This window comes from Triturus cristatus, chromosome 5_2 (genome assembly GCF_964204655.1).
Source record: "Triturus cristatus chromosome 5_2, aTriCri1.1, whole genome shotgun sequence".
Lineage (NCBI taxonomy): Eukaryota > Metazoa > Chordata > Amphibia > Caudata > Salamandridae > Triturus > Triturus cristatus.
In genome coordinates, this window is record NC_140588.1 from 520,754,783 (window position 1) to 520,777,220 (window position 22,438).

Below are 22,438 nucleotides of genomic sequence, written 5' to 3' on the forward strand. Positions count from 1 at the left end.
AAACTATGCCCTAGCTGCAATACAACTACATGCAAGTAACCATATGTAAACAAGGAAAAAAGAAGACAGGGATCGAAGAATGCTGGAGATAGGAAGTATTTCGCATGTGCACTAGTCACTGACAGACATATTCTCATACATAAAATATTTGCTTACTTGCTCAAATTGTAAACTATCACCCATGACTGAATTCAGGATTATATCTTGTAGTCACACATAATAAAATAATTATCGAAGGCATTCCTTCTTTGATTATATTTATGCACCAACCACTAGGACAAAAGTAGCCTTGACTAGCCAGCAGAGAAGTGTCTGTGCTGGACTTGGACAACGTTCTACACATTCTGTAGCCATCAGCAGCAAAACAGTGATTTCAGGCATTCACAAAACTACTGGTTTATCAAAATTCAAGAGATGCCAATTATTCTTAAATCCTTGAAACCAGCTGGATTAAAACAGATGAGTCGGGCGGGGGGGCTGGGGGGGGGGGGGGGGTGGGTATCGCCTGTCAAAAGCCGATGTTAATATCTGCATCTACAAAGTGTTGTTTTGAAGTCCCTGCCCTGTAAAGAGGGTGCAGTACTAACAATATGGTTTAGTGCTAAAGAAATGTGGAACATTGAAAATGGGGAATGCAGGTAAAGCCATCAGAGTTAAAGGCAGCTTCACTATGTGATCGGTGAGAGACCGTCATAGACAGTTGGAAGGTTTTCAATGCTTTGTGACTGCAGAAGGGTTCACTAACCAGTGACACACTTTCTTGGGAATCACAACGAAGGAGAAGCAGAACGTCACGAATAGCACTAATATATAGGAAGCAAAGAAGTAAATAAATAATGAGTAAATATCCTTGGATCAGTGGGAAACAAGCTTGTGGCAACACATGTTTTGATGGGTAACTTCTCAGAGGATGAACCACCTGATTGTTTATCTCTGTGAGTTATTTTAATTACTGTTGTGTCTTCCCCCTCGAGCAAATCCGCTTTTTGGTAGAAGCATTGAACAATCTTCTTAGTTCTGCTTTTGATTTTCTAGCATCAATCTTTTACTAGAAGTGTGAATTCCTAAACTGGATATATTCTTTAGGCTGTGATAAAAAAAAACTCCATTCATGCACTTGTAACACTGCTTCCTTCCTTGTGATAATTAAACTTCTGCCAATTTACATCCACCTTCTTGTGGCTCTGCCTTGCCAGGCTGTTTGAAAAGGCCACTCACACTGAACCATAATCCCCTGTGTGCTTCATCATCTATATTGCAATAGACTGAGCTTTAAACTTCAAATTTTACCACTCTCTTAATTCTTAAAGGTCTATCTTTTCCAACATTCTTGTAGGTATCAAATTATTTTCTTGTCTAAAAACCAAATTCAATAAAATATGCATACACTAGCAAACCCTTTATTAATGTCATGGGTAGACTTGGAATGTAGATGGAAGGATAGATGGCCATAGTACTAAGCCGTGTAGCCCCTACTGATAGCCATCACTCTCCACAGCAAAATCAATGTAAGAACTTCATTTGTACATCGTCTTGCAGATTGCCCCTAAAGCAATTTACCATGGACTGCAGCTTCTTGTCTTAGGTGAGAGTGTAACTAACTATACTGTGCTCTACCAATGTGTAAGATCGATACTGCTGACAGCATATCATTCAAAAACTATCTTCCAATGTGGCACAGTTAGTGTCAAATTATTAGCTTTGCTAGTACAAGCCTGACCTTTGCGTCCTTTAGGGGACTTTTTTGCACCTCTGTGCTCTGTTGGTGCGCATCTGTCATTAAACTTTGAGCAACTCTCAAGGTGTCTTTTGTGCTTTCTTCATAAAGCGCTTCATCAAGGTTTTGGCTTTTTCTCCTCCATCGAAACACACTACTCTTTCAGTCAGTTTTATAATGTCATCCTTGCACACACTTTAATTATTAACCTATCTATGGGGATATAATCGAGTCAGGTGCATTTTATGAATTAAGGAATATAAATGAATCCATATTTTAAGCAGGTATGGAGGTTTGCCCTTCATGAAAGGTGATTTCTGCATGTTTTCATTTGTAATTAGATGTTTGATCGTGCCCAAGGATAGTCCGCGGAAAGACACATGAGCGTACCTGGGACCTGCTGCATGCATATGGACACTGCCTATCAGGCAGTGCATGAAAGGTAGTGATGCCATCTGTGGAATGTGTGAAAAAGGTATGTGGATTTATTGGAAAAATGAATCACTCATCCTACTTCTATGAATATATGATTGCCCGGAGAGTTTTGTCCTCTAACTGGTGAAAACGCCTATAAATTGCCTTATGCCTATTTAGTTTATGTTCTGCATGAGTCTCGTAATTCAATTGCAACTTGATCAGGAAAGTGATTCAAATTAGAAGATCTGCGATGAGAAGCCATTTGACTGTGATGTTCTATTAGCTTTTCTCAGATGCATTGTTGAAAACAGTTTGCTTTCATTACCTTTTAGAAACTGAAGTGTTTCAGTCTCTGGATCATTAATTCTTCTGGCGACCCGAGATTTTGGGAACTTGTAATCTGCTTCTATTCAAAAGATTGGAATAATATTCCATGAACTGGACATTAAGCCTGGGCAAAGCACTACGCTACGCTCGCGTAGTTTGCGAAGTTTGCGCTACTTCGCACTACGCAAATTGCACGTAGCACAGTGCAAACATGCGTAGCGTAGCATTGCGTAGTCCAGCGGTCATTTTTTGCTTGCTCGCGGTCCTCAACATCAAGATGGCGACCGCGAGCAAGCAAAATGACATCCCGGCGAGACTTTTTCCTTGTTCGCGATCAGCAACATCAAGTTGCCGATCGCGAGCATGGAAAATAAACATCCCGGCGAGATTCTCAATGCGAGGAGGTCAGGTTTCTCATTGCGAGTGGTCGCGTATGCTTGCGACCGCTCGCGATGAGAAACTACCAGTCCGCGTTGAGAAATCTGCCGCTCGAGTAAAAATCTACTCGAGCAGCAGAAAACTACAGCTCGCACTGTGCAAGATGCCGTTTTCAATGATTGCACAGTGCCGGATGCTTGTTCGCACTGTGCAATCATTAAAAACGGCATCTTGCACAGTGCGAACAGGGTAGAACGCAGTTCGCGAAATGCTACGCGAAGCTCGCGTAGTGCGAAGTACACTTTGTGTAGCTTCGCGTAGTGCTACTTCGCGAACTACGCCCAGGGTTACTGGACATGAATAAGGTCGAGCCCCATCTACAGCTGAGGGCTCAGAGCTGTCTTCAGGACTATTCAAGTCCACTTTCACGTTATTTTATAGCTCAGTAGAGGGGGACATTTAATTTTTCCCCTTCAAAAAGCCTTGGTAATGTAAAATCTGTATTTGTAAAGCGCAAACTACACACCCTTACGGGTCTCAAGGCGCTGGGGGCCATCGTGGAAATGAAGTGAGATATTGCCCAGAGTCCCTTAGGTGCTGAGCTGAGCTGCCACCAGACCCAGGGATCGAACCATGAACCCTGTGCTCTAAAGTCAGCTGTCCTGGCTGCTGCACCACACCTCTCCACTCCAATGTAGATTTGTTCCTCTGAAACAGAACAGTACTTGATATTCCTACCCCTACCAACGAGGGTCTGCAAAGATGCAAAATTACACTGATCAATCGCCCATGCTTGTTTGTTTAATGAATATTCCTTGGTATGGTTGATCTCATTTGTTGAGTGTTCATCTGTTGATTTCGATACAATAAGATACTAGATCTTTCATGTGCTTTTGACAGCGTGATTGCCTCATTTTTCTCAGCAATCTTCCTTTGGTCTCCCAGGCTTGTAACTTTCTTGTATTTTTCTTCGCACCTGTCAGATAATTATTATTAATTCAGTGATGCTAACTATTGTTCTGCTTCTTATCCTCCTCTGCCAGCTACTTTTATAATCTCTCCCTTCCATGCTACAATTATTTTCGTTTGACTTGCCTGGATACCTTCTTACTCTCTGCATGTCAGTCCGGTGGAAATTGAGATTTGTTGCCCCATCTTCTGAATCACTCCTTACTCCATCTCCCCTCTCCACCACATTCCCTCCTGCTATTCTATCTGTATCTTGTTCAGCTAAAATCTTGGTGTCATTGTTAATGCTTCTCTTTTGTTTTTGCGAACATATTTCTTGATATCTGCACCTGTCTTTTCCAGGACTACATTTTTCGGAATAGTTGTTCTACTACCTCTTTTAACACTAATAAATACTTACCTCTGAATTTAGTCTTTTCCTTTCTTGGTCATTGCAGTTATCTATGTATTGCTCACCCTGCATTTCCTCTTGCTATCAGTTTTTTCCCTGATCAGATTTAATTCGTTGATCCTCACCTGCTCAAACATTCTTGCTTTTCACGTTTTTGATATCTCATAGTTGAGTTCTATTATCATTGTCTTGTGTTTAAATATATATGTCCATATATATGTCCAGCCTATGTTTATCTTTTTAGAAAAAGAATTATGTTACCCTCACAAAAAACTAAATGCTACACAGTTCAATCAATCCACTACACAGTGTTGTGGTAAATTGCACTAATCCAGAGAAACTATAGCTCCCTCACATACACAAAAATCACCCTCCCTCTCTCTAAGGTCAGGTTACCACTATTACTATGCAGTATACTAGGGGGCAATTAGGGATTGCGCTCAGGTGTGGCACCGGGATATTACTACCTGTACGGAGTTGACTACTCAAGGGATTATTGAACATAGTGCTAGTAGGACAATCCTACCCTCCTTTTGTGCAATGTTAAAAATCAAAACTGGATCCCATTGGTTTTAGTCCTCTGACTCACACACACACAGAGTCCTCCTACCATAAACTTGTCATATACTCACTGTACACGCACACAGACTCGACGCACACAGATGATTCAGATGATTCATCACAAGGGGCTTAGCCTCACAACAATAGAACCCTGCATGAGAGGGGTCAGTAGGCCATGCTGTCCATGATACATATAAAAAGGTCTGGTCACACAATACAATATCAAACATGGCATGCTGCCACTGCTGCTTTACCTGATGAACCCAGAAAAGGGACAATCGGCCATAGTCCATTATGAGGGCATTCTTAGTGTGCCCCTTCAGGTCACAAGACAAATCCTGAACCTCACTTTGTCAGGGACAGGCCTAAGCCTCTGTGCACACACTAGATTATCCAGGACCAAAATAAAAAAGTCAGGATACCAGATTCACATGGAGTGGGCACTAATGGCAGTGGAGCATCTCCAAACATATGATGCAGTGGACATTCCCGTCCAACACAAGTATGTTCGAGAGGGTTCAGTTGGTCCCTCCTCATTAAAGATTTACAGCAGTTTCCATTCCTATACACGGGTATCAGCAACCATAGTATGAATGTGAATTGGCTAAACGATCCGATGATTACAAAAAACTGGCAGTGTGCCAATAATAGTTCTCTTCTCTTGCCTGATCTTCAAAAACACACATTCCACTCTTCTGCCTGCTAATTGCTTGTAGGTATGAAAAGCTGGGAACCATATAAATACTCATAAAAAAGGCTTTCTGAATAAATTATATTGAAGCTAATTTCAATCAGCAACAAATATTTTAGTTTTTCCCATGGTTTTGTAAGTCATAAAGGGCCTGATTATGAGTGAGCCGATTGCAAGTGAGTGAGGTTAATTTAGACCCATGCGTAAACCCCTGTTTATGCATGGGTCAGAGTTACGGCTGTGTTTGACGGTATTTAACGCAAATGAATATTATCTGATGCATTAAATAACTCAATCTTTTTTAAATTTCATCAGGTCAAACCTGCCAAAATTTGACGGGGGAAAGGCATACAGCAATTACTGTATCATGGAGATTTCTGTGTATTAAACACCAAAAGCCACATGTTAGTCCCCACAAACTCGCAATACATGTTATGTATTGCACCTGATAAATGATGTATCCTGTGGTATTGTTGTTTATCAGTTGCAGTAAATAACATCTGAACTCGTAATCAGGCCCATGGACACTTTTCTCATAAGAAATTGTTTCCTCATATTTGAAATATGTGCTATGCTGATATTACCGACCATTCTACATTTTACAAATATCTGTGCTTCAGTTCTGGATGGTTCCCTTCTAAGTGGTTAATGTCATTTCCAGCTCAAATCAGTACCAGAGCAGTAGTATATACCATTAAGGGACATCATGTGCCTTCCACCATGTCCACTGTGAATTTGTATACATGTTCACAATGGATGCAAGTGCCCACGGGCTACCATTTGCCACTACACTGATATGTAAGAGTTGAAACTATGGCCTAAGTAGCAGTGTGCTACATAGTCAAATATTTCTTTCACAAATGCCATAAAGTTGCAAGTTTCCAAAAAGTACGAAACGTTTGTGAAATGTAAAACAAACACATACATGTTGTGGGAATTCTGTCACAAAACATTTTATATGAACAGTCTTCTACAAAAACATTTTTGGCAAAAATGTTCACCCACAAGTGATGATTTGTGGAGTTCTGTAAAAGCTTGCCATCTTCTTAACCTTGGAAAGTTTAATGACTTTTTAGCACAAGTTTTCATTTCACTTACCTGCCATCTTAAAACATGTTAAAACAGTTTTAGAAAGCTTCAAGTGCTTTGTCTAGCCTTTTTCATATTTTTTCCATTAATATATTGTTATTATTTAGTCTGACCTGTTGCTTGCTATCATTGAGTAGAGAATTAATTTGAAACCCTTCTGCCAAGTTTCTTGCAATAGTGAACAGGGGACAGTACTAGTCCTATTCTTAAAATTCTACAATCTTCTTTTAGTCAAATTGCTAAACACTATGGGGTCGATTATGATGTCGTGCGGATGGCAATCTGCACGACATCACTGCACAATTTAACCCCCGCCATATTACTATGGTGGGGGTACCGCGGCAGACGGAAAATCCGTCCGCCGCTTTTCCACCGGTCGGATTGCTGGCCGGGCACAAAAGGCACACAATATGGTGGCGGTGCCTGCGGCGGGTATGCCTTTCGATGGCGGAGACTCCGCCATGGAAAGGCATGCGGTAAATGGCTTTGGGGGCCTGTTGCGGGCCCCTGGGGAGGTGAGGGGTGGGGGGGTGGCAGCACTTCGGGGTACCTATGGTATCACACTTCATTGCCATACACAAGGTGACAGGCACTGCGCAGTGCCTGTCACGTTGTACATTCTAATGCACAAAATGCAGATTTTACATTGCGGTGGGTGCTGCTTACAGAACCGCCCACTGCAATGTATTAGATGCGGGATGCAACCACCAGGGTGGTGGTTGCATCCTAATGGGCCTAGCGGGACCGCCGCACCTCTGGCGGTCGGTCCCGTTTACCGTTATCCGCCCGCCATCGTAATGGGGCCATATATGAGAGGCCACACTCTGGGTAACCAGTCTTATTTATAATCATGGTGCATAACTGGATGGCTTCAAACATACTTCATTGAACACCAACCAAAACCGAGGTTTCTTATTAGTTGATATTCTCTAACCAAATGGACCCCTTCTCTTGTTGGGCAAAAATGATGGAATTTTCCATCCCTCACTCCCCTTCACTCCATCATACTTGGTTCACAACTGAGGTATTCAAATCAATTCAGAATTTTCTCCTTGGGTGGATAAATATAAGCAATATCTGTTTCAGGTAATTCAAGCATCTGAGGAAAATTCTGCGGTACGCGCGCCCTGATCACCAAAGTTCCTTAGTCACAGGCCTGATTCAGTTCAAACTCCATAGAAGGAAATCAGTCAGCTCTAACTCAACGAAATGTTGCAGCCTACCTACTGATCAGTTTGAGATATAGAGTCCATATTTCACTATGCAGGCTCCTAGACAGAAAGAGTATGCTTTTAGCTTTCCACAACTCCTCCTCTTTTTTCTTGGCACCCAAGTTCCAACCATAAAAGCCTAAAGGTCATCTCACAAATGGTTGGTATACAATCCCAGGGCAAGGAGAGTCTCTTTTGGCGTTAGGACCTTCTCCATTGCAGCTGCCAAGGAATGGATTAGACTGCCTTTGAAGATCCTCTCCTCACCTTCCCTTTCAGCTTTTCATAAAAAACTGGAAACTTTGCTCTTTAATCAATAAAATCAATAGTCTGTCCCTTGACACCTGTATCCAGCTATGTTGTTATCTATCACAGTGTGATGAAGGTATGGTGTACATGCTCTTAACAAACAGTGATATAAGATAACATAACAAAGACCATTAGATTAAAAACAAAATTAAACTCTCCCAATATTCTACACACCTCAGTGCTCTACTGTATGGAAATTACATCAGGTTACAGCTTGCTATTTTTTCCATGAAACCTCATCAATTTCATAGTACCAGGTTGCCTTCGAGCAAATTACAACAAATCTGTTCAGGCAGCTGCCTGCACAGCAGGTCTTCCAGACTTCACCTGCTGTGACATCTGCTTTGCTTCACACTTTACTGTCCAGGAGGGCAGTGAAGAACAAGGGAAAGTGTACAACTAGGCACAAATGTGAAAACGGTGCCAGTTTCCCGTCAAACAAGGTGTGTTCACTCAGATTGCTAATCCTTAGAAAACAACTCTTCTGTGGAATATGTGTTCCCAGATACTTAAGCAAATGTTTCAAGACTGACTTGTGGGACACCATTCTAGAGAGTTAACTTTAAAGGTAAGAAACGTGTCATGGTGAATTTAAATCACTCCCAGAACACACAAAGAAATAACTGTAGTAGAAAACTTGATCTGCATTCAATTTGTGTCAAGGCATATTTATGTGTGGTGGGTTCACCAGTATAGAAAACAATCTGTATGTAGGGCATGTTGAACTTTACCTTTGTATAAAGGAGACAAACTAGTGCCAAATTCAGTTTTTTAGTGAACAGCCACTGTTTTCACTTAATGGGACACAAAAGGGATAAGAGTCAACATTGTATGCTTTACTCACACATAAAAGGCACAGTACAGGTAGCAGATCTAAAATCTTTGCGCACACACAGAACAAATACAGAACCAGCAATAACTGTGAACACTTCTATCACACAGGACAAGTATAGCACAGCATCAGTGCGAGTTCTCCACACAGAAAAGGATAGCACAAGCAGCAGAACTACAAACTCTGTATTACACTCGTAATCTCTATTGAACACACACAAACACAGGCATATACACAACAGACAATGCAGACTTGACTCAGAACCAGCAGAGCGCTGGCATCAGCAGTTTAAAGACTACTGCAGAGCATACTTTCATCACACACAGAACATGTAGATCCAGTACTAGCAGTATTCACACATAGACTCCACCAAACGTGTGCAACATCAGCAAAAACTTCCTTCACACATGCAACTATCTTACCATTAAAGACATTTACCACCTGGTGGCTGCTCACCTTGTTCAGAGGGACCCTAGATGAAGGGTGCCTGGGCAACAGCCCAATTTCATAGTGCACCCATGTGAGTACAGTTTACATCCCCTACTCTCACATATTTACTCTATATGGATGCTGATATAAATATTAAACAGAGAAACTAGACTATAACCATTGCTTATTTGTAAGTTCTCATACGGGGGCGATGTATAGGAGAAACAGGTTTCAAAATGAAAATAAAAAAAACAGGATATGTCATAGACATAAGACTAGATGTTGGCAGCCACTGTAAATACAATGGGGCACAAAAAGAATTAAAATGTAAGGACCCTCAATATAAGATGAGAACAACAGCAGCATAGTAGCATCTAATAAACTGGCACCAAATGAGAAATGCAAGAATGACCTGTATTTCTAGGGCTGAGCACTTTGCTCCTTTCATTACTTTTCTTGATTTTTCAAGCTGTCCAGAGCTAGACATGTAAATCCTATCGGGTTTTAATCTCTTTACAAATTAATATTAACAGATTTCTTAATATTAACAGATGTCTTACTTACATAATATAAGTGCCAATATGCAAGTGCAATCAGGAAGCGTAGGAAAACTTGCGCAAGTCGAGTTATATACCTGACATGTGTCAGCTTGACTTCGAAGTTTTTACCAGCTTAGGGACAGCTCATAAATCTCAAGTTCTTCCATTTCACAGATGAGCAGTTAATTTAGTATTTTATTATTTTCATTCTGAGACTTGTAGTCCTGGATTTATAATGTCAATAACACAATTCAAAGGATAATACAAATAATTAATACTCTGGCCAAACCGGACGTAGAACAGTTTGAGCGCCTAGATAAATTGTATATCATAAAACATTTGTGGCGCAATATTGATGGGGCTATGAACACTGCTTCTATTTCTCCTAACTAATTTTTCTTTTTCATTTGAATGCCCTGTAAATTATCTTCGAAAAACGACTTAACTGGCATACAGGTCGTGTTTTTTTTAACAAATGTTTCTTGGATAAAGCTGAAAGGGTGACGGGGAGCAACCCATGAATATGCAACGTGAATCACTCACATTCCATTGACATGGAAGTAAAAGACAATGTTCAGGGTCCCTGATTCAAACTGGATAGTTATCTCTTAAGTAGGATCAACCAGACAAAACATGCCCAAATGCACAGGAATTGTTACTGAATTTTATGCAAACGAAAGTACACAGGAATAACAAGCGCAACTATGTAAACAGACAGTAACATCCACTGACAAGCTCATTTCACCAGGCTCCACATATGCTACTTTGCTGCATCCCTGGTAGATAGTAGCACATGGTCCACATCGCCCAGTAGTCACTGCCAGAACACGTGTGGAGCCTCCAAGCCGCTGGAAGTCGCCACTGGGGACCGCTGTCTGGTAACACTAGTGGCGACTTGCAGCCCATTGGCCAAGCCACCCAACTGTGTTGCAGGCTATGGAAACCACAATAGTAGCTCGGCATTGACTCAAGCTTGCACTACAACAGATGCCTGCACTGCACTGTCCCCAGCCTGCTTAATTTGATCTTCCACTCTGAAACCAGCTCACTCAGACTTACAGAAAGAACTCACAAAAAAGTTAGCATCTCTGCTCAGGCTCTACACACAACTGCCAAGCATTTCCCAAACAATTGAATGAGGATTTTCTCAATCACTTCAGGATCAACCCACTTTCCCCTCAGTTGGAGGAAAGGTTTCGAGCTACCTAGTTGTTTGTTAACTTCTGGATGCTATAAGCTCTGTCTGCTGGCCGTGATTTTGCATTAATCTAATCTGTTAATGGCAGCACTATATTGAATATCAGGTTCTAAATCCGGATATTCGTTGCTATGATGCTGCAACCGTGGGAAGCAAACGTTGTAGTAGTTGAAAGAAGTGGAAAGAAGTGGCAATTGATTTTGGGGGGCGTACATAACATAAACGTATAGATGGTTAAAAAGTGAAAAACAGGAACGTTTTTCTATTACGGTTCTGAGTGACATTGTAGAGAATTAGAGCTTCGCTATTGTTGTCTATTTGATTTCACTCTGAACCCCTCGATGAAAAACACTCCAGCAATTTGCACTCACCCGCCTATAATTTTACATATCTTTTCTAATGCATGGTTTAATATCTTGCAGAGATTTTCACATTTTTAAATAATATTTCGATTTTGTGACAAAAAACTAAATATTATTGGTATGACTAAAACAATTCATATTCATACAAATGTTAACCAAGTCTCCCTGGCTATTTTTGAAGACTGTTCCACCTTCCTTATAGACAAATGGTTACTGATATTATATTAAAGTAAAATCACAATTTGTAGGTGTTAACTTCAATAACAGTACTAATTCAGGCAACTGCACCTAAACCCGCATACATCAGTATCAATGTGCCCTGTTTCAATGCACAGGAAACGTGACATGATGCACTCTTTCAATGAAGGTTCCAAATGAGGTGCAAGACGGATGCTAATTTTCGTCGTAGTGGTGCAAAAGCAAAACACAACCAAAATGTAAAGAGAAGGCTTGATGCATGTGCCTTCCTCCTCATGCATTCCAAGTGCAGAAATTTGGGGAAAACTATGAGCAATTTCTTCCTTACACTGATTGCCATCAATAGAAGTAAACATAAGAGTGACTATTTACAATGGCAAAGGGAAAACTTTTTCCATTGTAAGCACTTGCAGGCAAATACTATTTGAACTAGTAAAACACTGAGGGTCCGATCCACAATAGGTCTCCACACTCGTGAAGGAGGCCCTGCAGTCGTAGCGGGACCTCTGTAATGCAGTTACCTTTTTTCAGGTCCCCGCCAAGACTACGGGGCCTCCGCCACAAATGCGGAGGCCCTTTGTGACTCCAATCCCTGAATATCATGAATCCAATGTTATAGCTTTAGTTAAGGAGCCTTATAAGCAATTAGTTATTTTTAGCAACTGTAGACGTGGCCCATGCAGGCAACAGCGGTGGGGCCGGGTGGGTGGGGGTATTTCTGCAGATGACGACGAGGGGAAATGAATTATTTATTTAATTTTCCCTCGTCATCATCTGTTGAAATCCCCTCCACCTTGAGGTTCTGTAGCGATCCGAACCCGTGAAATCGGTATCGTAGTACTGACACGATTTTGGTACCAATGAACCGCAAATGATCCATTACATACATGACAGTGTTTTCGCTACGCAACTAGCATGAATTCACTGAGAAATAGGGCATTCTGTTGTAAAGTCATGGCATCCATTTTAGTTACGGCATCCATTTTGTTTCTTGCCCTCACATAGTCAATGAACGGGCAATGACCCCGACAGAGTCACCTTGTTAAGGACACGTAAGCTCGAGCCCCGAGAAAGGCTGACGCTGCATGACTAGGCAGAATCAAGCTGCCTCCCTTGCCTGAGGCCAGTCCTGCTATACTGGTTCTCGTGTCCGTTGTCCTTACTGAAAGGCCGAAGACGGTAGCCATGCCCGTTTATGATCCATAAACACCTCTTATCCTACTTTTCAATCCTTTGCACCTGGCTCTGCTCCTCTCCTTCTGGGCTTTTACAATGGGGAGGTTACGATTTTTATGATGGGGAGGATCGGGTAAAGAATGGAAAACTGACAAGGGGACCTGATCGAATTCCGAAAACCTACGACTAATTATTGTTTGATGTCTATTTACTGTTTATTTGGGATACCGGGTTGGGCATGAGAAATATTCATGTAATGTTGCCTAAAGACATTTTCCGTGTATTTAAGGAACAACCCACTTAATGCAATTCGAACAGTCTCGTAGATTCTGCCTCTGTGTGGTTCCTATGACTTCTGTGTCCCTGCAGTAAATAAACCTTGGTCTTTGACGCCACCATCGAGAAGCCCGTGTCTCTGTTTATTTGTGCACCGAGACAGGAGGAACTCAGGGGTCTTTGGGTGTTGTTTCCCTGACACCTCTGGACTCTTAAAAGTCCAGAACCTCAAATTGGCGCCCAACGTTGGGCTACGTCATCCGGTACCGGTCCAAAGCCTGAAAAGTTCGAGAAGTTTCGTGTGAAGATTCCGGAGGGAGGTACACCGCTTCATCGATCCCTGCATGTCGTAAAAGTGGCCCGACGATCTCTTCCACGAGGGTTCCCGTTCCCAGACGGCTACAGAGGACCGCTGCCCTGACTGTCGCCCTGTCTTGGACCCGAGGTGCAGACCTTAGTACGGCGAGACGTAGACGGGTTCTCCTTGGTGACGTCTTCCACATTTCAGTTAAGTATTAAGTGGGTTACGCTCAGTTTGGTTGTTCTTTGTTGCTCTGGTTTAATTCGTAGATTATCATTGGTTGCTCTTGTTTAGATAATCTTTGTTTTGGTATTAGTTCATTTTTGGTAGGCCTGAGTTCTTTGCGCATTTTGGTTGGAATTTGTCTTTGTTTGTCATGACTACCAGTAGTAATTGTTTCCTGTCCTGGTTACGTTGCAACGGGGATTCCCGGTTGGAGGATTCGTGTTCGGTTCCTCCGATTAGAACTCCTACATATGAGCTCTATTGTAAACATGGTGTTGGTCCTATTACGTATAATGAAGTATGGGTCCGTTATACCAGAAAAGATGGTGTCCTTAGTTGGCCACCGCATGGTAGCTTCGAAACCGAAATACTAGACAATCTAGAAATGAAGTTGTTTAAGAGAAAAGCCCGGCCGGCAATGTTTGATTCTTTTCGCGTATGGCGCAAAGAAGCCAAACAGAGAGAAATTAGGAAGACGAAGAAAGAACAGAAAGAGAAAGGGTTGACTTTAATGGAGTCTGCTAGGCAGCTGCATGTCAACGAGACTGAGAAAGCAATAGAGATGGCGAATAGAAAATATAATTTGGCGATTGATAAATGTTACCCTGTATTGCCATCTTGTCCTACTAAGCCAATGGGGATCATGAAAAGGATCCTCTGTTGTCTTACCTGTTGAATTCACCTCCACCGTATGCACAGGGTATTACAGTACCACAGTAACTACCTGTTGTACAGCCAGCTGCTGGTCAGCCTGGAGTAGTTGCTCCACTTCCTTTGATTCCAGCACCTGTCCTTCCCGTAGTTAATGTTCCTTCGGCACCCCCTCTTCCTGGGTCGCCTGCTCCGCCTTTGCCTGCCGTTACGCAAACTGCTTTACCTGCTACTCCCACCCTTACTATTTCATCTGCTCCAGCTGCCCTATCCCCGAACACTATGAACATTCTGACTCCGCTTTCCGTTCGTCGGAAAATAACCGACTCTGTAACTAATATCTTAACTCCTCTCTACAGGTCTTTAATTGGGACCCCCATTTCTGACTCTATACAGAAACGTAGCCAGCTTCCTGGTCCCCAGGAACGAGAAATGTTAGATTCGACAGCTCTTAGGTGGATGTCGAAAGCTGCGAAGTATGATGCACGAAGAGTGTTAGATACCTTTATGCAATGGAATGAACCAACTCAACGTTATGTTTTTGACGTGATGTGTTCTCTTGTGCGTGAGGAATGGGAAGATGATGACTTAGATTCCGTCCCCTCTGATCTGATAAATGTTCAGCAGAAATTTGCCGCAGGAATGGTGATAGGTTCAGAAGTAAGGGAAGCGATAGAACTGATTTTAGCTTATTGGGATGATTTCCCTCTTCGAGCGCCAAGGGACCCTGATGGTTCACCGATTACTACTAGGAAAAAACGAGGTCAATATCCGATGAGGGAAGTTCCACCGATATGGCGTGATGCAGTTCAAGCTGATGCGGCTAATGGTATTGCAGCTGCCCCAGCACAATTCCAGAGAGTATGGATACATATCCCTTGGAAACGGGCTGAAGTATTAGCAGTCAAACAAGCATTGCCAGACCCACGTAAAAATCCAGCTGGTTATTACAAAGAGTTAACGCAGACAGTTCAGGCGTGCGTCATGAATTTGGCAGACATTGAAATGTTATTTGGTAATGTAGTGCCACAGCCTATATGGGCCAAGATTCGGCAAGAGAACCACCCAGTCGCCTTAGGAGGTGATTGGCCAGCTATTGTAGCAGCAGATGCGCAACAAGTTGGCGGTGCTAAACCTGAACCTCTGATTGCTGCCCTACCTGGCAGAATAATTAATCTGATGAAAACGCTGATGCCAGCGTTACGAGTTAATTGGGATAAACTATCGGCATGCAAGCAAAAGAAGGACGAAAGCGTCTCTGACTTTTTCACTAGATTTGAAGAGACCTTCGTAGACCACAGTGGGCAAGATATGAGTACTGAGGGAGGCCAGAGATTGTTTGTCGACAAGTTTGTGTTTAATTTACTACCTGAGCTTAGTAACAAGTTAAAGGATTCTGAAAGTGCATGGGCAGTGTCGACAACAGCACAGATACTTGCAACTGCTCAGTATTACGAGAATAGAGAGAAAGAAGAGAAGGAAAAGTCAGAAAAGAAAACGAAAGATTTAAAGACTAAAGTTCTTTTGCAACAGGCATATCTGCCTCGCTCGAATCAGTCAGATTCACAGCAGCGACCCCAGTTTCAGCAACAGCCACAATTCCAGCAAGGGACGTCCCAAAGATTTAATTATGGTTTTTCCCGACAACAGTTAGCATGGAATCAGTGTGCCTATTGTAAAAAGGAGGGTCATTATAAGAATGAGTGTCCGGTACTGCACGCACAGACTAGTGGTGTCCCAGCTCAGAGAGGTAATGTTGGGTTTATGCAAACTCCTAGGGGTAGAGGACGTGGTACAATGACACCACAGGCTGATCGCCAATCGAATTATTTCGATCAGCGAAATGCACAAACTGCGCAAGCAGGTAGATCTCCACAGTATCATGTTGAAGATTATTATGATCATAATGAAGAGATTCAGAGAAGCGAGTACTAGGACAGCCACAGGCAAAGAGAGGGAGTAGTATCAGTTCCAGTTGATCAGAGTGGACCTTATGTCGCAGTAGTTACATCAGGCGTGGTCGAACCGTTTCTGTTGGATACTGGTGCGGCAAAAAGTTCAATTATGCATGCGAAACTCCCTGGCGCACCTTTGTCTGGCTTAATGAACACTTCAGTAGGTTTCTCAGGCGCCCCTGTTCACAATCCTGTTTCTAGTCCTTTGCCAATTTCTGTTGGGCCATGCGAACTAGAAGCACCCCTTATTCTAACAACCGGTTGTAATGAGAATCTGCTTGGTTTAGATCTGTTGAAACGCCTGCATGCGACACTGTACTGTTCTCCTTCGGGAGTACAGCTCACATTAGGCAAAAGAGTAATCTCTCCAATGTATATGTCGATGGATAAGCTCCCACCGGAGCTGCGTTCTCTCCCTGATACTCTTTGGGCAACTGGTCCTAACGATGTAGGCCTCTTGGAAATTCCCCCTTATGTGGTAAGTCTGAAAGCGAATGTTAAATTCCCACGAATCCCACAGTATCGGATTTCGAATGAAGGGGAACGTGCACTCTTGCTGATTGTGAAAGACTTGATACAGAAAGATGTGATTGAGGAATCTAGAGGAAATATCTGCAATAGTCCTGTTCTACCGATTTTGAAACGTACTGACCCTTCCAAACCTCCAATCTACCGGTTTGTGATTGACCTCAGAGAGGTTAACAAAATAGTGATTCCGCAGTTTCCTGTGGTACCAGATATCACTGCATTATTAACGTTGATTCCTGCCTCAGCCTCATGGTTTACAGTGATCGATTTGAAAAATGCATTTTTCAGCATTCCGATAGCCGAGGAAAGTAGAGACATTTTTGGTTTCTCCTTAGGAGGTCGCAGTTTCAGATTCAAACGCGCTCCACAAGGTTATTGTGAGAGCCCTTCAATTTACAGCCAAGCATTGAAGAGTCAATTAGATGCTCTTGTACTTCCTCCTGATGTTGCTCTGATCCAGTACGTAGACGATCTTTTACTGGCTGCTGATGACAAGGAAACTTGCAAAGCAGCTACAATTTCTCTATTACGTCATTTGTCGGACTTACATCACAAGGTGTCACCTTCTAAACTGCAATATTGTTGCCAAGAAGTGACCTACTTAGGTCATCTTTTGTCAAAGGAGGGAAGAAGGTTGACCCCAGAGAGAATCAAAGCAATTTCGCAGATGACTGTACCAAGCACACAGAGAGAAGTGCGTGCGTTTTTGGGTATTACATCATACTGTAGGCAATGGATCCCAAATTTTTCTCTCATGGCAAAACGATTGGTAGCCCTGACTGGAAAAGGTGTTCCGAGCCTTTTGCCATGGTCTGACGAATGTCAACAGAGCTTCTCTGACTTACGTGATGCGCTGTGTTCAGCTCCTGTGTTGGGTACTCCTGACTACAGTAAGCCGTTTACACTATATGTCCATGAAAGAGAAGGTTGTGCTTTGAGTGTTTTAATGCAACAATTTGGTGACAAACAGCAACCTTGCGCATATTTCTCATCCACATTAGATCCGGTAGCCAGAGCATTGCCAAGTTGTTTGAGAGCTACAGCAGCAGCTGCAGTGTCTATTCGACAGTCTGCTGGACTAGTCATGAACAACATGTTAGTAGTCATGGTTCCACATGCTGTGGATACACTCATGAATCGAACGAAAACTCAGCACCTCACCAGTGCTAGACTATCAGGCTATGAGCTGACGCTTTTGGCAAGTCACATTCAGATTAAGCGATGCAACATATTGAATCCAGCAACGCTGTTGCCGACTACTCAGGAGTCGAGTGATTCAGAGCCCCATGATTGTTGTTTCAAAACTGAGGAAGAGACAAAAGGTAGGATTGATTTGAAAGACACTCCGTTACTAGATCCAGACGGCACTTTATATGTCGATGGGTCGTGTTTTAAACTACAGAATGGTGATGTGACGGCCGCATATGCAGTTACGACTTTGAGTACGATTGTTGAGACTGCAAGAGTAAGTCAGAATTCTGCCCAAGCTGCAGAATTAATTGCATTAACAAGAGCGTGTGTTTTAGCTGAGGGAAAGAGAGTGAATGTGTTTACTGATAGCCAATACGCCTTCGGCGTAGCACATAGCTTTGGACGTCTCTGGAAAGAAAGAGGTTTTCTCACGTCCCATGGAACTAAGATCCAACATGGACAGTTAGTCAGCGATCTATTGGAATCCCTGACCCTACCGAATGAAGTTGCGATTGTGAAGTGCAGTGCACATCGAAAGATTACGGATGATGTTGGCCGTGGGAATGCGTTTGCTGATGAGGTCGCTAGAGAAACGGCCAAGAACATGACGAGCCGAATGTACGTTGCAACGTCTGCAAGATGGATTGCTGAATCAGGGATGTGTGAGAATACAATTGAAAGTGTGAAGGCAATCCAGAATGAAGCAACTGAAAATGAGAAGAATGAATGGAAGGAGAAAACGGGTAAAATGGATTCAAGTGGATGTTGGGTTGATTTGTCTGAGCAGCAGCGTTGGATGTTACCTGATGCGTATGTGCTCGCAGTAGTCACGATGGCGCATGGAGCGGCGCACATCAGTTCGAAAGGGATCTGTAAAATGTTAGCTCCAGTATGGAAGAACGATGGAATTACTAAGTGTGCGGAAAGAGTGGTGAAAAACTGCATGATATGCCTGATGCATAATGCTGGCAAGGGAACCCCAACCCCAACTGGTCATTTTGCTCCCCCTTCTTGTCCCTTTGAAGTGATTCAGTTGGATTTTATCCACATGGACAGGTGTAACAATCTTACATACGTCCTAGTGGTAGTCTGTGCCTTTTCAAGATGGATTGAGGCATATCCGTTAAAGGATAACACTGCTATGTCTACTGCCATAATCCTCCTCAAAGAGTACTTCCCCAGGTATGGTATGCCACGGATTGTTTGGTCGGACAATGGAAGTGAGTTTGTAGGGAAAGTTATGAAGAGTGTGTGTACGGGTCTTGGTATTAACCAAAAATTTCATAGTGCGAATCACCCGCAGTCAGCGGGTTTGGTTGAAGGGTACAATGGCACCCTGAAACTGAAACTTGCTAAAATTAAAGCTTCCACTGGTCTATCTTGGCCAGATGCACTGCCTTTAGCTCTACTGTCCACCAGAGCGACTGTACACTCTCGAGTAGGACTTAGCCCATATGAGATAGTGTTCGGTCGTCCTGCTAATGTTTGGGGAGTCCCTAGGCCAAAGGAATTCAAACAGATTGAATACCCAATGTTGATTGATTATCTTTATGATCTGACTGCTAAATTAAGCCTTATTCATCAACAGGTATTTGAATCCTTGCCTAAACTGCCAGAGAGTCCAGGCCACACGTTGAAACCAGGCGACCAAGTTGTAGTACGGAACTTTGAACGAACTCGGAACCTCCAGCCAAGATTCGTGGGTCCGTTCCAGGTACTCCTCGCAACAAGAACTGCTGTACGCCTAGCTGGAAGGAAGAATTGGGTGCACGCTAGCCATACGAAACGTGTCCCTCTCCCACTTCCCTATGACAACTGGGTTAGACAGGGATTTGGCGTATCCGAGACAGAACCTGTTCCTAGGCACATCCCTTTCAGTGATGCAGAGTACATAACGGACCACCCACGAACTGAAACACAGAACTTTGACACCTCAGCAGGAACCGCTCCTTTGAATCCTGGACCGAGTATTGTACAAAGTGAACATTTGCCACCTGTGGAGTCGAACATTTCCACACCTGTAGACCAGCTATTTCAAGATCAGACAAGACCCGGAAAGTACAGATATAATCTACGTTCTCATGTTATGAACTAATGACATTGCATAATTACCTTTCTGTTTGAAAACTGTTTTGATCTTACCGCATTCCATTCAGTCAGGAAGTTTGCTCTAAGTTTTATCTTTTTGTTTTTGTTGTTTCTCTCACCTTGCCGTCTGGGTTACCGTAGGGTCGTAACGTGTGCCTTGTTTTAATTTGCAGGGAACCAGACACAAGGTTGGTTTCTTCTGTCTATCTTGGGAACTCCCAGGGTAAACAGAGGCAAGTTTTTAACAGGTACAAACCATCCGTTGCGAACGGTTGTAGAAGATGGAGCTTCCTGAACTGCGACGGGTTAATGTCATAAATGTGCACAAGACAAAGCTATATGACATATTATATAGCAAATGTTTTCTAATGCAATGTACTCTGACACTTCTAATTGTTTTAATAACTTTGGTAGGCGGAATTATTTTTAGTATTCAGTTGATCTTTACACCTGTTACATCTACAGTATCTCCCCATGTTCCTGTTTCTCCGACTGTTGTTTCTCTTCATTCTTTCCATCCTTTTCCTGCCCACGAGCAAGCTCGACGCTCTGAGTTTATAAATAACACTTTCATTCAGCTCTTGCACCAACATCAACTAGTGGTTAACACAACAAACTGCTGGGTGTGTGGCTTGATACCACATACCATGGACAAGGGCATCCCTTATCTGGTTCTGCCCTTTAGTTATAATGGATCATTCTGGGCATTTCAGACCATGTTCGCTTATGCCCTAGAGACCTATCCTCCACGACCTCCGCGTTCCACTCGGTATAACTCTGCTAATAGAGCCTTGGTAAAAGGAATCACTGACATGGTTAGAGATGTCAATAACACTCCGTTCATTCCCAAGGATGAATTGCGAGTTTACATGGGTTGGAATGTTACGGAATATGGCATTACTCTGGGTGAGAACAAACGTAAAAGCTCAACTCCGATCTGGGTCGTACCCCACCAAGGTCAGGTCTGTTTGCAAGGAAATGGGAGGAATCCAAAAGCTCGACTAGGGAAGAGTGACTGTATCGAAACATATGTTTTCCCGTCACAGCCTTTCCCTGCATTCTTAGCTGCTAAGGATACCTATTTTGTTTGCCAAGACAGAGCATACACATGGCTGCCTGCTGACTTCTCAGGCTCATGTTATATCGCTCAACTGCTACCTCCGACATACACTGCTGCACCGGACTATCACAAAACTAGAGTTGTGAGAGGTGTTTTCAGTAAAGAAGATACTGCTGGCCAAGAAGCAGGAGACTTCTTCAAAGGTTTCCTTCCGTTCTGGGGGCCTATGGTTAACAGTAGAAACTTACGTCAACTAACACGGGTAGGTGAATCCACTATCACCGAAACTGCGGGTGCCCTTAGTAACCTGACAGCTGAGCTTCAAGCGGATCGCCTCATGACGTTACAGAACCGTATGGTTCTTGATGTGTTACTTGCAGATCGAGGTGGAGTGTGTAAGATGATCCAATCGAGTTGCTGTGTTTTTATCCCAGATAATGCGCCAACAGTATACAAGGCCATCTCTAAGTTACACAAAATCTCTGACTCTATTCATGTAGAGGAAGGTGACTGGTCATTAATGGGATGGTTCTGGAGCCTGTTGTCTGCGTGGGGATGGAACGTTCTGATAGTCACTGGTGTTGCGTTGGTATTTTTATTTTCGTGCTGTCTCATTGTTCAGTGTGGTCCTGCCTTATGTAATCTCTGCATTTCAACATGCGTAAGAAGACCACCTGTTTTTAGAGATACGCCACGGGATAGAGTAATGGTTCAACAACATATCAGTGACCTGATGAACATAGAAATGGACTCCGACATAGAGTAAGTTATTGCCTATGTAAGGGCAAAAGGACGGTCTGAGGTTCTGTAGCGATCCGAACCCGTGAAATCGGTATCGTAGTACTGACACGATTTTCGTACCAATGAACCGCAAATGATCCATTACATACATGACAGTGTTTTCGCTACGCAACTAGCATGAATTCACTGAGAAATAGGGCATTCTGTTGTAAAGTCATGGCATCCATTTTAGTTACGGCATCCATTTTGTTTCTTGCCCTCACATAGTCAATGAACGGGCAATGACCCCGACAGAGTCACCTTGTTAAGGACACGTAAGCTCGAGCCCCGAGAAAGGCTGACGCTGCATGACTAGGCAGAATCAAGCTGCCTCCCTTGCCTGAGGCCAGTCCTGCTATACTGGTTCTCGTGTCCGTTGTCCTTACTGAAAGGCCGAAGACGGTAGCCATGCCCGTTTATGATCCATAAACACCTCTTATCCTACTTTTCAATCCTTTGCACCTGGCTCTGCTCCTCTCCTTCTGGGCTTTTACAATGGGGAGGTTACGATTTTTATGATGGGGAGGATCGGGTAAAGAATGGAAAACTGACAAGGGGACCTGATCGAATACCGAAAACCTACGACTAA

At 43.0% G+C, this 22,438-nt stretch overlaps 1 protein-coding gene across 6 annotated transcripts in view; it reads right to left on the minus strand.

The window, feature by feature from the left end:
• Positions 1-22,438, minus strand: part of ARPP21 (cAMP regulated phosphoprotein 21) — a 345,287-nt gene that overhangs the window by 15,775 nt on the left and 307,074 nt on the right. The gene's annotated exons all lie outside the window — the stretch shown is intronic.